At 43.7% G+C, this 17,773-nt stretch overlaps 1 protein-coding gene across 1 annotated transcript in view; it reads right to left on the minus strand.

Moving 5' to 3' along the window:
• The window catches only part of LOC126474409 (spondin-1), a 646,454-nt gene that overhangs the window by 504,674 nt on the left and 124,007 nt on the right, over positions 1-17,773 (minus strand). The window lies entirely within an intron of this gene.

Consider the following 17,773-nt stretch of genomic DNA (forward strand, 5'->3'; position numbering starts at 1 on the left):
AATCTCCAACGCTTGCTGTGTGGCGACGAACTACTCCAAAATACCAACGTAATTTTCACTAGTTTTCGATTCACGGATGAAGAATGTGCCCATGATACCTCTGCTGCATACCGCAGCACAAACAGTAACTCTGGTAGCCTCACACAAACGGGGATTTTCGGAATCTCAAGTCACCACTTTTGTTTATTCACGAATCTATTTAGGTGGAAGTATGTTTCACCTGTGAACTAGATGCAGTCAACATCAAATTCTTCATTATCAATCATTACACAAAGTCAGTCCTTTCTGGCACAGGGGGTCCGGGTGTGACCCGAGGACTTTGGATTTTGAATGGAAATATATGTAGGCGGTTTCTCGGTATTGTAAGTGTGCTGGATCACTTCAAATCAATCTTTTATGAAATTCTTTGGAAGAATTTCCTTCGACGTAGCGAAATAAATAAACTGTGGTGACATGTTTAGGAGTAACAGCAGTTGGCCTGGGGCCATCATTCTACACTAGATCATCAGCCACGATTCCCATCCGTCGAGGCTGAAGGAGGACTTGCGAACGGTTCTCGCATTGGGTTCTTTTGTAATATTCGTATAAAATCGTATTTGAAAACTGCGACTTGTTGGTACAATATTGTGTTGTAACCTGTTATATTTCAGGACCGGATCACACGTTGTTGGCCGGCCGGAGTGCCCGAGCGGTTAAAGGCGCTACAGTCTGGAACCGCACGACCGCTGCGGTCGCAGGTTCGAATCATGCCTCGGGCATGGATGTGTGTGATGTCCTTAGGTTAGTTAGGTTTAAGTAGTTCTAAGTTCTAGGGGACTTATGACCACAGCAGTTGAGTCCCATAGTGCTCAGAGCCATCACACGTTGTTCATTGGAGTACATGATTTCAACTTATTCTTTCTGTAAGCTAAGTGCCTGTCACGTTCCAATGGTAGAGCTGATCTCTCTGGGCTTCGAAGTACTATTTACAGGCACCACGTATTCGATTACTGCGCCATCTGTTAGCAGCTTTTGTAACTAATGTTTGTAAACTTTTGCATAAAATTCTTACAATGCCTACAAGGGACCTACAGCTTGTTTCATTCTTATATCGATCTCGGTTTCAATGTTATTTGTTTCAGAATCAAGTCCTTCAATGTTGCAAACAGTCGACTACGGAGTAACCAGCCTTGTAACAGTACAAAAGTTGCAGATGTTCCCTGTTTCTATAAGGCTTATTTCTTGAAATACTGGTAGCTCACTTTTTACTTTTCAAAAAATTTGTATACGCAATCTACATTCTCTGTATTGTTATTTAAAATCTTAGTCGCGTTTAAACTCCTTGCCCTAATATTTTTAAAGTTTTTTTACGTTTTCTATTATTCTTGGTCTCCTTGTATGTTTCATTGTATTATAGTTGCTATAAAAAATAGATACTACAAGTAAGTAGTTTTTCCTTTTATGCAGTGACTTTTAATCGTCAGTTACAGAAATGTACGGTTACACTGCAAAGTGACTGAGGCGATAGAAGATAGGGACGGAAGGACTTCATCTGCCCAAGTTAAACAAAGGAATAAATAAATAAATAAATTGGAACACTAACTGTTACAGCATATTCGTATTACAAACACACGTTAAGCTATTTGGACCGGGCGCGCATCCAAAGAATGCTTTTTGGTGTAGAATATACCGCTGTGCACATTCGAATTAACGATGCCCTCTGACACGTTTGTGTAATCAGAGCGCGCATATATTTTTAAAAAGGTCGCGAAATGGAGCGCCACTTTTCCATCATAAAAGCTAATGGGACGCGCTCACGTGTGTAATTCGTGCAGTTTACGGGTCCACCGAGCAGAAGGGCCTTTCCAGCGCGTTTGGCCGTCTAATTACCTGCGCGGAGGGCCCACAGAACACGGACGGCGTGGTCGGCATTGCCATAACTTTCCTTGCTCGCCTGCGCATATCAAATCACGTCCCTCCGTTCCGCATGTCGTGTCCCAATGGCTACCGCCTGACTGAATTTTAGTTTCCGGCCACTCTTCACAAACGGCTTAAGCGCCGTGGACACACATTAATCAGGGTCCGGTGGGGGAGCAGCTAAAGAGTACACGCTCACAGATAGCCGCACACAGGCTTCCAGCAGGTCGCGTCCGTTACCGTCCGCCCCCTTGTGATGCTCCCGAGGTTGGCCGCGTTACCCATCACAGAGCTGCCTCGTTCGTGGATCAGCATCTGCATCTACATCTATACTTTGCAAGCCATCTTACACGGGGGGAGATTTCTGATACCTCATCCCTCTTTCCTGTCCCAGTCACGAACGGCGTCTGTGAAGAATAACGGTCGGTAAAGCTCCGTAAAACATCTGTTTTCTCTCATTTTCTTGTCGTAATCGTTTCGCGAGATGAACGTACTCGAAAGCAACATGTTGCCCCGCTCTTCTTGGAAAAACTTCAGCAGTAAACCTCCCTGTGATGCACAACGACTCTATTGTAGCGTCTGTCAATCGAATTTTTGAGCATCTCTGTAACGCTCTCGCATCTTGTATGCGATACTGAGATGAAACGAGCCGCTCTTCGTTGGAGCCTTTCTGTCTCTTCTATAAACCCGACCTGGTAAGGGTCTCAGACTGATGAGCAGTACTCAAGGAACAGTCGAACCAGTGTTTTTTTTCCTTTCTTTTTTTTTTTAATCCATTTCTTCTGTAGATGAATCACATCTCCATAAGATTACCACTGCGAATGTGAGCCTGTCATCTAATTTACCTACTATTTGTTGGATGTCGTCATTGCAATTAAGACTGCCCCAGATGGTTACTACTAGATATTTTACAGCAGCTACTGTTTTCACATATGGAGTTCCCCAAGGCTCAATCTTAGGTCCACTATTGTTCCTCATATGTGTAAATGACCTTCCATCTACTGTAATATACAACAAGCAGAATTACCTCTGAAACTTCCTGGCAGATTAAAACTATGTGCTGGGCCGAGACTCGAACTTGGGACCTTTAACTTACGCGGGCAAGTGTTGGTAGAGCACTTGCCCTCGAAAGGCAAAGGTCCCAAGTTCGAGTATCGGTCCGGCACACAGTTTTAATCTGCCAGGAAGTTTCACATCAGTGCACTCTCCGCTGCAGAGTGAAAATTTCATTCCAGAATTACTTCTTTTTGGAGACGACAATAGTAATACAATCAATCCAAGCATACATACACAAACAGAAGAAATGCTAAACAATGTTCCTAAAAATGTCATTGACTGGTTTTATGTAAATGATCTCACCCTCAGTTTGAAAAAGACATAACATAATCAGTTATGCACATCTAGGGGAACTACACCAATGATAAGGGTAGCACATGGTGAAGAAATAATAAATAGGGTGGAGACTTCAAAATGAGCTTTTCTGACTCTCGTAAATTCTCATCAGTGTGGACATCTAAGAATTTTGGAGCTCTAAAAACAACTTAGCTCAAACACACTTGCACTTAGAATCATTAGATATTTTGGGGAGAGACAAATCAGTAAGTTGACATTTTTTGTATATTTTCATTCAATAATGTCATGTGGAATAACGTTATGGGATAACTCATCTTTCAGGAAGAAAATATTCATTTCTCAGAAACGTACTTCAAGAAGAATACGAGGGTCGTTCTGAAAGTAATGCCTCCTATTCTGTTGTGGTGACTTTGGATGTCTGCGCCACATGTCGGTGTAGTGATCATACTTTGACCTTCTTCCTTCATTTGCAGGTAGTTCCGTTGTTCTGCGGTAGTTGGTACTATATGAGGGATGTTGCAAAATGATGTGGACGTGTGTATAAAACCGCGATGTGTGATTCAGTTCCTCACTGCTGAATGAATTGCGCCGATTGAAATCCATCGACGCTCGCTAAAGGTGTATGGAGATGATACAATAGATGTGAGCAATGTGAGGCGATGGGTGCAGGATTTTCAAGATGGTGAAAAGGATGTGCATGGGAAGCCACGGCTGGTCGACCCTGCACAGCTGTCGTCTTTCGCAATGAAGAGCTTCTTGATCAACTTATCCGTGCTGATCGGCGGATAACGATCAGAGAATTGTATGCAAAGCTGAATGTCGGCTGTAATGCTTTGGAAAAAATGTTGAAGCATCTTGGTTATCGCAAAATCTGTGGGAGGTGGGTCCCACGGATGCTTACAGAACAAAAAACTCATCGAATGAAAATTTTTCGGGACCTGCTGGACCAATATGAAGCTGAAGATGACAATTTTCTGAATAGCATCGTCATCGGAGATGAGATATCACCACTGCGAGCCGGAATCCAAAAGACAGTCCGTGGAATGGCGACATGCGAATTCTCCGTCAAAGAAGACATTCTAGACGTAGACGTCTGCAGGCAAAGTGTTGTGCACAGTCTTCTGCGATAGCTAGGGTGTGATTCTTTTGGATGTCCTGGAGCCTGGAGAAACTGTCAATTCAGCACGCCACAAGACGACACTGACTACGCTGAATGCTCGAATTTGCAGGTACGACCAGAGAAGAAGACCAAGTTTCACCTGCAACATGATAGTTCCAGGCCCCACACAATTTTTACAACCATGCAACTCGTTGCGCAATTCAGTTGGACTGTCTTACCAAATCCACCATACAGTCCCCACTTAGCACCTTCAGACTTAAATCTCTTTCGGCCTCTGAAAGATGGACTACGTGGCGAACACTTTCAAGATTCGTATGCTGTTGTCAAAGCCATAAGGAAGTGGTTAGCTTCAGCTGGTCCCGATTTTTACAAGCGTGGCATGCAGGCTGGGGCTCAAATGGCTCTGAGCACTATGGGACTTAACATCTGTGGTCATTAGTCCCCTAGAACTTAGAACTACTTAAACCCAACTAACCTAAGGACATCACACACATCCATGCCCGAGGCAGGATTCGAACCTGCGATCGTAGCAGTCGCGCGGTTCCGGACTGAGCGCCTAGAACCGCTAGACCACCGCGGCCGGCAGGCTGGGGTTCATCGTTGCAAAAGTGCATAATGAATGGTGGTGACTATATGGAAAAATGACAGCCTGTTGCTGAAATATTGCCCTATTTAGCTGTGATGTTGCGATTTATGTATCTCCTGTAGTTTCTACGCATTAAAACAGGAGGCATTACTTTCGGAACGACCCTCGTATAAGGTACTCATCTACCATCGTCTTGTAGACATCAGTTTACAGAGTTGGACATTCTGACTACTGCTTCACAGTGTGTGTATTCCCTAATGTAGTTTGTTGTAAATAATTCACTGAAGTTCAAAAGGGACAGTAACATACATAATTACAATGCGAGAAGGAAAAATGACATTCATTACTCCACATTAAGCTTGTCTTTAGCGTAAAAAGGGGTGCACAATGTTGTGACTAATTTTTGATAACTTACTCACTGATATAAAAGTCTGACGCACGCCAAAGTAAAACTTGAAAACAAACTGAAAAAGTTTCTCCTTGACAACTCCTCTTATTCTATGCAAGAATTTCTAATATTGTAGCGTGTAAAATGTGGTGATTAGGAATTACTAACTCCCATCTGTATATTAAAAAAAAGCATGTAGCCATATTTAGGTATTCATTTGCGATGTGAATGTAAAATATTCATTCCACATCATTACGACTTATTGTGCAAATGATTCATGGAACAGGAAGCTAACTAACTGTGATTCATCTCCAACTGTATAATCGAACAGTAGCAGATCTGTTAGCCTCTTTATGCTCAAAATGTTACATTTATTTACGTTCAAAGTCAACTGCCGGTGCCTCCGAAGACCGTCGATCATTTTCAAGTCTTCCAGCATTTCGCAACTGTTATCTGATGTTTGCAACCTCCCTTTAGACAGAAAGATATCTCGCGAATAGCCTCACAGAGCCTCCAACGTTATTCAATGGATCGTTAAAAAAATTATTAACTACAGCGGCCGCGTAGCACCCTGTCCGCCTGCGTACGCGTCCGGCCATCCTGATTTAGGTTTTCCGTGATTTCCCTAAATCGCTCCAGGCAAACGACGGGATGGTTCATTTGAAAGGGCACGGCCGAGTTCCTTCCCCGTCCTTCCCTAATCCGATGAGACCGATGACCTCGCTGTCTGGTCTCCTCCCCAACAACAACCCAACCCCACCGCCTCCGTAACCGAGTGGTCAACGCGACAGACTCATGCTCGGGACCTGGGTTCGATTCACGGCACTGCCAGGGAAGTTTCTTTGGTGGGAGGACTGGACCGGATTGCACGCAGCCTCATGATGTCAATGGAGTGGCTATATGATTGACAAGTAACTGCTGTATGGTCGAAAAGTTTACAATGGCAGGGAGTGCTGTGTGACATAATGCCTCTCCAGACTGCATACGACGATGAATGGTGATGACACGGGAGTCGGTCGACTATCGCACTGTTTTCAGGAAAATTACCTTCACATTGTCGGACCTGGTGGCCTAGTGGCGAGTCTGCCTGCAACAGCGACGGTGTGCGGACCTCCTGGTGTACAGAGTGCTGGGGCAGGACGTGTGTGTGTCGGTGCGGTGAGTCGCAACCGTACAGCGCACCTTAGCTACGAGGGTGAGTCACACGAAAACCTTAAATTTGTAATAACAAATCGAAATTTCGCGCCGTTATCTTGTAAGTTGGTAAGCGTGCTACGAACAGCGTGCAGAATGGCCTGTAGGTGACATCATAGTGCAGATGCACACATACCGTCGTAGTATCAGTATAAAGATGGCCGCCCCACTTGCGACTTGCACCAGGGAAGAACAGCGTTCTGTTATTCGGTTTTTGCGTAGTGAAGGTGTGAAACCTACTGAAATTCACCGACGAATGAAGGCTCAGTACGGTGATGCATGTTTGTCACAGCAGCAAGTCTACGAATGGAGTAGGAAGTTCGCAAATGGTGTGACTTCAGTGGTAGTTGCTCCTCGTCCAGGTCAGGCACAACGAATTGTGACTCCACAGAACATTGCAGCAGTTGAAGCCATAGTAAAAGAAAACCGCCGAGTGACACTGAATGACATTGCAGCATGTTTACAGATTAGTCGTGGGTCAGCACACCACATTGTGCATGCTGTGCTCCAAAAGTGTCTGCAACATGAGTGCCACGGCAGCTGACTCCTGAAATAAGAGAACGACGTGTTGATGCTTCTGAAGAACTTCTTCGGCGCTTTGAACGAGAAGGTGATGGCTTCTTTGCAAGAATCTTTACTGGGGACGAAACCTGGGTTCACTTCCACCAACCGCAAACGAAGAGAGCGACAAGGAATGGCGCCATTCCTCATCACCAAAACCAAAGAAGTTTCTAACAGAACCATCAGCAGGGAAGGTTATGCTGACTCTCGTCTGGGACGAAAAACGCATCATTTTGGAACATTACATGCCTAGAGGGACCATTGTCACCAGTGCATCATACAGAGATCTCCTAAAAAGTCATCTGCGGCCTGCACTCAAATCAAAGCGACCTGGATTGCTGTCAGCAGGTGTCCTTTTGCAACATGACAGTGCAAGGCTCCACACTGCCCGTACAACAGTTGCAACAATCACAGACCTGCATTTTGGATGTCTTCCTCATCCACCATACTCACCAGAACTTGCCCCAAGTGATTTCCATATGTTTGGACCACTCAAAGATGCAATGAGAGGAAAGAAGTTCCGTTCTGATGAACAGGTACTCCACGCGGTGCATGAGTGGTTGCGCGGACTACCAAAAGAATTTTTTCTAAAGGAATTTGTGCACTTTGTAAGTGCTGGAGAACTTGCATTGAGCTTGGGAGAGATTAGGGTGAAAAATGATACAGCTTTGTATCACTTCTGTACAATAAACAATATCTAAAAAATATTTAAGGTTTTCATTTAACTCAACCTCATATAATTAAGATATGTCCTGTGCCGACTAACATTGAGTATTGGCCCGGACTGGCAGAAAAAATACCTTGCGACCAGATGAGAGGAAATGCAGAAGCCTACTAAAAACGCGAAGAACTGTAAGTAATCACTTATTTACGTAAAAAACTTGACGTGAACTGCTTTATAATCTACAAATATTAGAAATCGAAACAAAACTATATCGTTCTAGATCCCGCTGAAGATGCCTTAAAGTAAAAGGTGAAACGCGTCTGCGAGAAATAAAATACACTGAAGCAAGAAAAGGCGGTTTCTATTTACAAAATAAATATTTCTGTGCTTGCTGAGGATGATGGCCACTCAAACAAACTTGAAGTTTACGTTTGACAAGAATTTTCTAGACCAAATTCACCTGATGTAGGCTTATGACAGAAGAAGTTGGGAAAATAACCCTCGATAGCATTATGGGTTCTGGTTTCTATATAGTGAGCAGTCTTGTTCATGTCGGTCTAAAAATATCGTGAATGGTTGATAGAATAATCGAATCTTGTGGACGGGTTTTGAAATTAACACTCTTTTACAAGACTTTTGTTTAGGAAACCAATTTCTTTGAAAAACATCTGGGGTAAGGTCTGACACAAATTTTACGCGTTGAACATAGAAATTTTTATTTAATTTTGAATTATTCCGTATTTTCGGTTTATGATCATACGGTAACTAACCGAAAATATTGATTAATTATTTTCCTTAACTTTAAACGTAAATTTCCATTTTGCTGCCAATGGCAACACCATGCAGTAGAGGGTTAAAACAGTTGAAACAAATAGACAGTGATCTTAGCAATACAGCAGTTATACATGCAGGAACCGGCACCAGCACAGTCAGAATTTTCAAGCTAACCTTCCGAATTACGGCAGAGTACGCCTATAGTATTGCCTAAAGGCAAAATACTCAATAGTTTTGTGGAAATCTGGTTTAACTCTCTTAAATTCCCGAGCCTTAACAAGGTGTGGCAAGTTAAGACAGACCTTCAGAACCAGATAGCTTCAACCACTGTAGGCGAGCAAGGCACTACAGTGATATACGATGGGCAACCACACACATCTGTTGGCTGTGGCTGACCATGGCACTTTCGCGCACAGTGCACACAACGAATGGCCCAGATAGCTACCGGTGAAGGTGCTAAACCTGTGAAAACGGCACTGCCTCTAACATACGCAGCGGTGACCGCTAGACTCCAGTCCGCAACCCAAACTGTGGACGTCACTCTGTGGTAATATTAACGCGGGGGCTCTCAGGTTCTCATGCAAAAGTGTGACTAAGCAGAGCCGTAGATGTCGAACCAAAGAAGAGCAGAAATGACTGATGTTCTCCGCGAAGTTCAAGCCTCTGACAACTGCGGCGAATGAGACACTGTAGCTGCAGAGGAACAAAGACAGACAAAAGAGTCCGATTCGAAGACTGAAATGAAGGAAAATCCTAAAGAGAGCGCCTCTAAAAAGAAGTGGAGATCGGCACTCCAGGGTAGTAATGAACAGCGCCACTACTTTCAGGAAAAGCAAAAACCATTAGTAGCCAAGTGACTGAGAAACCTTATGAAAATCCTGACTCGAGCCACCATGCGACAACTCCGACGGACGTCGATACGACAGACACATTCCAAATGAATTCGTACCAAGAGCCACTTGATGATTCTGCTGGAGGGCCGTCTCTACGCCCCATTCCAGATAACCGTGATCCAGAAAAAACCGAAGACAGTTGGTCCGGGACTACACAAACAGGGAACTAGGCAGAAGAAATGGAAGTAAGGGCTGTGAGTAAAGGTGTGGCTGAAAGCCTGAAAACTGAGGAAGAATCATTTTCATTCGAAAAAGAGCAACTGACCAACCAGATGACCAAGGGGCTACCAACAGAGCTACCTCGACGACCATTCAACGAACGTTGCACCATATGGGCCTCCGTAACAGGCGGGCTGGAATTTGCACGCCAGTATTGCAACTGGACGTCCACTGGCTAACGACAGGTGGCCTTTTCAGGTGAATCGCGTTTTATGGTACATCGGACAGCTGACTGTTGGCATGTACAATGTGAAACATCTGAAAGCAAACACACTGTAACAGTCGTCGGAAGCCAGAATGAGATTTTCACTCTGCAGCGGAGTGTGCGCTGATATGAAACTTCCTGGCAGATTAAAACCAGTTTTAATCTGCCAGGAAGTTTCATATCAGTGCACACTCCGCTGCAGAGTGAAAATCTCATTCTGGAAACATCCCCTAGGCTGTGGCTAAGTCATGTCTCCGCAATATCCTTTCTTTCAGGAGTGCTAGTTCTGCAAGGTTCGCAGGAGAGCTTCTGGCAGAAGTAAAGCTGTGAGGACGGGGCGTGAGTCGTGCTTGGGTAGCTCAGTTGGTAGAGCACTTGCCCGCGAAAGGCAAAGGTTCCGAGTTCGAGTCTCGGTCCGGCACACAGTTTTAATCTGCCAGGAAGTTTCAAGTTTCAATCGTCGGAAGGGTCCAGGCCAGAGAAGGGAGCATTATGGTCTGGGCAACGTGTTGTGGCGTTTCCTGTGTGATCTCGACATTATGGAAGACATAACGGAACAACATAAGTATGCATCTATCCTTGGCGACTACGTCCACCACTACTTGAAGTTTGTTTTTACCGGCACGATGGCGTCTACCAGCAGAAAAGTACAACGTGCCACACAGCTCGCAGTGTACATGCCTAGGTAGAAGGGCGCCAGGATTCGTTACCGTACCCCTCTGGCCACGAAACTCCCATGATTTATAACCAATCGGGAATCTGTGGGACCACCTCGATCGGGCTGTTCGCGCCATGGACCCTCAACGTAGCGCAGCTGGCAGTCGTACTGGTTCAAATGGCTCTGAGCGCTATGGGACTTAACTTCTAAGGTCATCAGTCCCCTAGAACTTAGAACTACTTAAACCTAACTAACCTAAGGACATCACACACATCCATGCCCGAGGCAGGATTCGAACCTGCGACCGTTGCGGTCACGCGGTTCCAGACTGTAGCGCCTTTAACCGCTTGGCCACACCGGCCGGTCCGTCGTACTGGAGTCGAGATGGCTCTGCATCCCAATCGGACGCACCAGAACCTCATTGACTCTCTTCCTGCACGTTCCGCAGCGTTCCGTGTTGCAAAAGGCGGTTACTGCTTGTGACAGGTGGTCACATTATTGCAACTGGACAGTGTACAAGTCAAAAATTTTCGGTGTGGGCTCTCGTACTACTTTATAGCGCGCTTACGTTCAACACAGGAGTTCTTGCGGCAGCTTTTCTATGGTATTGCAGGATCACAACGGACGATGAGCAGGTACTGAAGCGAAGAGACCCGACTTTTTCCGATTTCTGACGAGCGAGGACAACAGAGACACAGAGGATCTAGATAGCGAAGGACCTGCTTTCAGACTTCAGGTGAAAGAGGTGATGAATAGCATTAAAACGGTTTACCATTTGGATATTTTGAAGTTTTTTTATTGAAGCGTGAGCTATGAGATACTTCTCCAAACATAAAAACAGCTTTGAGGCTATTTATTTCAGGTGCAGTGACTGCAGTATCTCGCGAACGCAATTTCGGCGAGTTAAAGAAGATAAAAAACTAGTTAAGGTTGAGTGTTGGTTAAGCAGACTATCAAACTTAGCTGTCTTGTCGATAGAACACCTATATCCGGAAAATTTGACTTCAATGACATAATCCGTAAGTTTGTTTGCTTTGCTCAAAACAAGGAACTGCCACGTAAACTTATAATAAAAACACAATTCCTGGAAAAGGATATTTTCTCAAGTTTTAATTATAGTCATTTTCTTTTATTTCTCATTAGCAATTTCCGCACTATTACTAATTATGAGGAACAAATAAAATCTTTTTTTATTATACATAATACCAAAAGCAATATACAGTAGGTCCACAAACAAATATTGATTGTTTACCTTTCAGTTTTATAGAAAGCTTGTACGATTTCTAATTCATTTATATTACAATGACAAACTTTTGTGGTGTGCAATATTTTGCATCAATATAGTTCATTTACGTAATATTTCTCAATAATACTTCTTTTTTATTACTTACAAACTTACAATGTTTGCTAAATTTGTTTGTAAAAAAGCCGAAACGATATTTTACGTTGGTGTTTGGAGGTGGGCCATTCTATCAGAGTCGCCGGATCACCCAGACAAAAGCTAAACTGTGTGTATCAGTTTATGTTTTACGCTCTTTTGTGTGCCTGTGATTGTGTTTACTTCTCAGTAGGGATATAGTTACTTCATTTGCGCTTTTAATACCGGAAGAAAATACTTTTCTGGATCTTTAAAACAATCGAGCAAATACTCATGACTATGTGGCAACCGATAAACCTGATAATTATTTTATGGCAAATTAAAACAGACTTTGGAAGCATTATTCATTATTTTAAATGATTCGTTAGCGTGTGGCCATCGATACACTGTCATCCAACACATTTACGTATTAATAGCTATTCTAATACTTAGTCCATTAACTGCCATTTATAGATGGTGTTGCTAGGAAGAAGTGATCATGTATGAGAGCAGCAGAAAAGAGAGGAACACTTATAACTGTGTCATAAGTAACTAAAAAACACCGTGAAACATCTATACGCCGCACTAAGTGAGGTAAGTACTCAGCACATTAGCTCGCATTCGATAGGGGTGGGGCTCAAAATCCCGGTCCAGCAATCAACATTTAGATTTTACCTAGTTTCCCTCCATCGATTCAGGCGTGGTTCTTTTGAACAACACCTTACCAATTTATGTTCTCATTACCAATTTATGTTCTCATCCTTGTCCTGTCTGTGTGTGTGATCTGGATCAAATGACATCGTCTTCGACTGACGTTGAACCCTAATTTCTCACTATTTCGATTTATTACATTTTATTTTGATGAAACGTGCATCACTCTAACGATTTCATGTTCAGTGTTACTATTCTATTACCCGAGAAGTAACTGAACTGTTTGTTAATGAGTTATCTGTGTCCAACATTAACGATAGCAAGACACAGGTCAATTTTACCGAGTGTTATGTCCGACACGTCATTTTCGGGATTTTGATGTTACGATGTGCGCACCGGAGAGACTGTGTAACACATTTTTTCTTTTATTTAGGATTATCTCATAAACCAATGAGTCTTTGAGAGAGGGAGAACAAATCAATTACGTTGCATGGTACCAGAAGTCATCTAAAGAAACTTGGGACAATAGCTTAAAACCGGAGCAGAGACTCTCTGCTCAGAACTTGAAATTAGGAAGTTTGAATATGAGATTGTGATACAGCAGTAATTAGTTCCCTTTGTGTATAACGGTGGACATGGAAAATTCAGAGAGGGGCGAAGTGTTGGCTGCAGTAGCATCCCTCCCTATTTAGTTTACCTCGTCAGCTTCGATTACATCGGAAAGAACCCGCCCTCATTCACGCGTTTGACAGTAATTGAGACAGAGGCGAATAGAATAGGAAAGCTGATTTGTAAAATCTTTCTCTACGGATAAACAAAGGCTGCGGGCGATTGATTAAAATCGCATGCTAACGACGTGACTGATGCCGCTAACTACCGATAAAATGAACTTCTAATTTCCGGATAGCAAGAGCCATTCTCAGAATCCCCAGTGCATACACAGTACGTTCGTTGCTTCATGTAGCATAATCCTCTTTTCTCTAATTCATCCGGTGACATGTGATTATCCTGTCAGTTATTAAGCTGGTCATGATTACTCTCATGAATCACGCTTTGAGCGGGAACCCAATTAATTTCAAAGCTAACTACTGTGAAGGAGTTTCATTTTGTTCAGTGCTGTGGGGTTTCGCTGTCTTTAACGATTATTAACGTGTAGATTACTTGCATTGTTTTCAACAAACACTCTAATTTATTCGCTGAAAGTTGCGTTACTTCTTCGTCCATAACACAGAAAACCTAAGTTAATAGTGCTGTAATGGTAACGATAGAAGTAAAATAATAATCAATAGAAAAGTAATGTGTGTTATCAAATAAGTGAGTATAGAACTTTTAACTTTTTAATGCAACAAAAAATAGTTGATGTACTTCATATGTTTCTCGAAATTCATTGCAAGAAATGCTTTAGAGCTAACTCTAGCTGACAAAGACAGTCTTTAAGTAAGATGCTGTTAAGCAGAGAAATCTTAAAACCATGTTACAACAAAGCTTAAAAATTTACATAAATCTTCAGCGGCTACTAATTTTGATCTGCAAGAGAAAATTAGCTAAGTATCAGTTTCTTCCATGTGTTCACTATGATGTTATCTTTTATTGAAATAAATAAAGTGAAATCTTCTTAAATGGATAATCAATTTATATATCTAGGGCGAGAACTGTTTACGGAAAATTATTGACAAATGTTTTTGTATTTTGGACAGACTCAGCAAATAACGACGAAATATAAAAGTTCCAGAAATATTGATACCTTAAACACGTAATATACATCCATAACATGTAATATACGTCTATAACATATCGTTGTTTATAGACAATATCGATGTATTTCCACAACACACAGGGCTATCACAATTCTGTTTTACTGGTAACCGAATATAGCTAATCACTGTTTTTTACTCACACGCTTTAAAATAAACTTAAGAAAACTATTCATTATTTCAACCTTCCCACTGAGATATGACGCCTCAGCTCATCCGTATTATAAGTAAGTAATTAATTTTAACGAATTAATTTTAACTTTTTGGCTGATAATTTACGTCCATGGTGTAAATAAATGTCTAACGAAACAGAGCCTACTCAATAATAGGTATAACACAAAGCTCAGGACTACAGGTAGTGTTAAGTCCCACAGTGCTCAGAGCCGTTTGAACCATTTGAACTACAGGTAGACAGATGCCGCATGAAGCCTTCGGTGATTACCGTAACAGAATATTGTCGGAAGATCTTTCACAAAAACCGAAGCAATTCTGGTCGTATGTAAAGGCTGTTAGTGGCACGAAAGTTAATCCAGTCTCTCGCGGATGAGACAGGAACTAAAATTGAGGGCAGGAAAGCGAAAGCAGAAATACTTAACTCTGTTTTCAAATGTTCCTTTACTAACACAGGAAGATTACCCCAATTTAATTCTCGTACCATCGAAAAGGTGACTACGACAGTTACTTACGTCAGTGGCATTGAGAAACAACGGATTTTGTTAAAATTCAACAAAACTCCAGAGCACGATGGAATCTGTATTAGATTCTATAGCCAATTTGAGTCTTAGTCCCTCTATTAACTGTAATTTATCGTAGGTCCACCGAACAAAAACTGAGTGCAGTAGTTGGAAGAAAGTATAGGTCAATCTGTCTAAAAGAAGGGTAGCAAAAGTGATCCAGAAAAATACCGTCCAATATCTTTCAAATTGATTTCTTGTAGAATCTTAAAACGTATTCTGAGCTCAAACATAACGAGGTATCACGATCAGAATAACCTCCTCCAGGCAGAACAGTACTATTTCGGAAACATCAATAATGCAGAACGCAGCTCACACTTTTCTCAAATAACATTTTGAAGGCCACGGAGCAAGGTAGTCATGTACAGTAGATGCAGTATTTCTCCGGAAAGTATTCACACTTTTCTCGCGTAACTTTTGGAAGGCCATGGATCAAAGCAGTTACGTACATAGAATATTCCACTATTTCCTAAAAGCATTCGACTCAGTACCGCAGCTCCTTATTAGGAAAAGTACGATAGTATAGTACCAAGCAAAATTTATGACTGTATTGACGATTTTTTTGGTAGAAAGGACGTAGCAAGTTATCTTGGAGAGCCATCAGCAGATGTAGAAGTGTGATTCTTGAGTTTCTCCCGGCGTATTTGATAATCAAAATATCCACGGGTGTGCTGCCGGTCTATAGTGTCCAACGGGCACAATATTTCGGCGATCATACATGTCGCCATCATCAGGTGAACTGACGGACTGAGTTCCTGTGAACGTGCCGGCACGGAGATCCGTACGCTATGGCTGCTCAGAGGGAACTGGGTTCGGTCGCGGCGGCGGCCGATTTAAATACCCTCCGCCCGCGGCGCGCTCCCTCCCCGCGCCACGGTCGCGCGGTGGAACAGATTGCGGCGGCGTCTGAGATGACGTCGGAGTGATGGCCTTGTCCGCCGTGGTCGTCACAACTATACGTTTGCTCGATTTACTCTTGATTAACCCGATCGCTGGTTCCCAAGCCTTGCTAAGATTATAGCCACAGTCACGGTTTATGAGGTCGTCATTGGTGCGAATTTCGATGGCCTCTCTAACAACGCTGTCCCAGTATCTCGACGTCTGCACCAGAATCCTCGTGCGGTCATATTCCATGGCGTGATTTTCCGAAAAACAATGTTCAGCGACCGCCAACTTGCTCTGATACATCAGACGAGTGTGCCTCTGGTGTTCACGGCATCGATCCTCGACGGTACACATCGTCTGACCAATATACGACTTGCCACATTGACACGGAATCTGGTACACGCCGGCCTTGCTCAAACCGAGGTCATCTTTGGCGCTCCCCACCAGTGCACGAGTTTTATTTGGAGGACAAAACACAGTTCCCACCCGGTGTTTCTTCAGAATGCGGGCGATTTTCCCCGAGAGTGCGCCTGTGTATGGAATAAATGCAGTGCCTACCTCCTCCCTCGTGACTTCATCCATCTCAACAGGTTGTGCTGCAGTGGTTGGGCGGAGAGCACGTTGAATCTGCCACTCTGAGTACCCATTTTTTTTCGAAATACAGTTCTCAGATGTTCCAATTCCTGGGGTAGACTCTCTGCGTCAGAGATAGTGCGCGCCCTATGTACTAGAGTTTTAAGTACCCCATTCCTCTGTGAAGGGTGGTGGCAGCTGTCTGCGTGCAAATACAGATCAGTGTGCGTAGTCTTCCGATACACCCCATGACCTAGGGTGCCGTCAGCCCTTCTCTTGACCAAGACGTCAAGGAAAGGTAATTTACCCTCCGTTTCAGTCTCCATAGTGAATTTGGTGTTGGGGTGTATGGAGTTTAGATGTGTAAGGAAGTCAAGGAGTTTATCCATACCATGTGGCCAGATGACGAATGTGTCGTCCACGTAACGGAAAAAGCAAGTAGGTTTCCATACGAATGATGACAGGGCTTCCTCCTCGAAGTTCTCCATGTACAAATTCGCTACCACCGGTGAGAGTTTGTCGGAAAATCACGACATGGAATATGACCGCACGAGGATTCTGGTACAGACGTCGAGATACTGGGACAGCGTTGTTAGAGAGGCCATCGAAATTCGCACCAATGACGACCTCATAAACCGTGACTGTGGCTATAATCTTAGCAAGGCTTGGGAACCAGCGATCGGGTTAATCAAGAGTAAATCGAGCAAACGTATAGTTGTGACGACCACGGCGGACAAGGCCATCACTCCGACGTCATCTCAGACGCCGTCGCAATCTGTTCCACCGCGCGACCGTGGCGCGGGGCGCGGACGGCGGAGGGAGCGCGCCGCGGGCGGAGGGTATTTAAATCGGCCGCCGCCGCGACCGAACCCAGTTCCCTCTGAGCAGCCATAGCGTACGGATCTCCGTGCCGGCACGTTCACAGGAGCTCAGTCCGCCAGTTCACCTGATGATGGCGACATGTATGATCGCCGAAATATTGTGCCCCTTGGACACTATAGACCGGCAGCACACCCGTGGATATTTTGATGTAGAAGTCATTAATAAGTTATCAGTGGGCATTTGGGAACAGACAGTAATGTTATGTCAAGGTCAGTGATGACATCTCTTCCGGTGTCGGTTTATAGATGGCCTTGAGAGGCAGTATCGTGTTACAACTGTGAAACTTGGGTAGTCATATTCAAGATCATCCCTCCTACCCTCCTCTCCTCCCCCCCCCCCCCCCCCTTCTCCCTCAGGCCTGTTCACGCACCTGATAAGGATTTCTGTGTCAGTTCGCACCATTATGTGACTTATATTCTAGATCAC

Source organism: Schistocerca serialis, chromosome 4 (genome assembly GCF_023864345.2).
Source record: "Schistocerca serialis cubense isolate TAMUIC-IGC-003099 chromosome 4, iqSchSeri2.2, whole genome shotgun sequence".
Classification (NCBI taxonomy): domain Eukaryota; kingdom Metazoa; phylum Arthropoda; class Insecta; order Orthoptera; family Acrididae; genus Schistocerca; species Schistocerca serialis.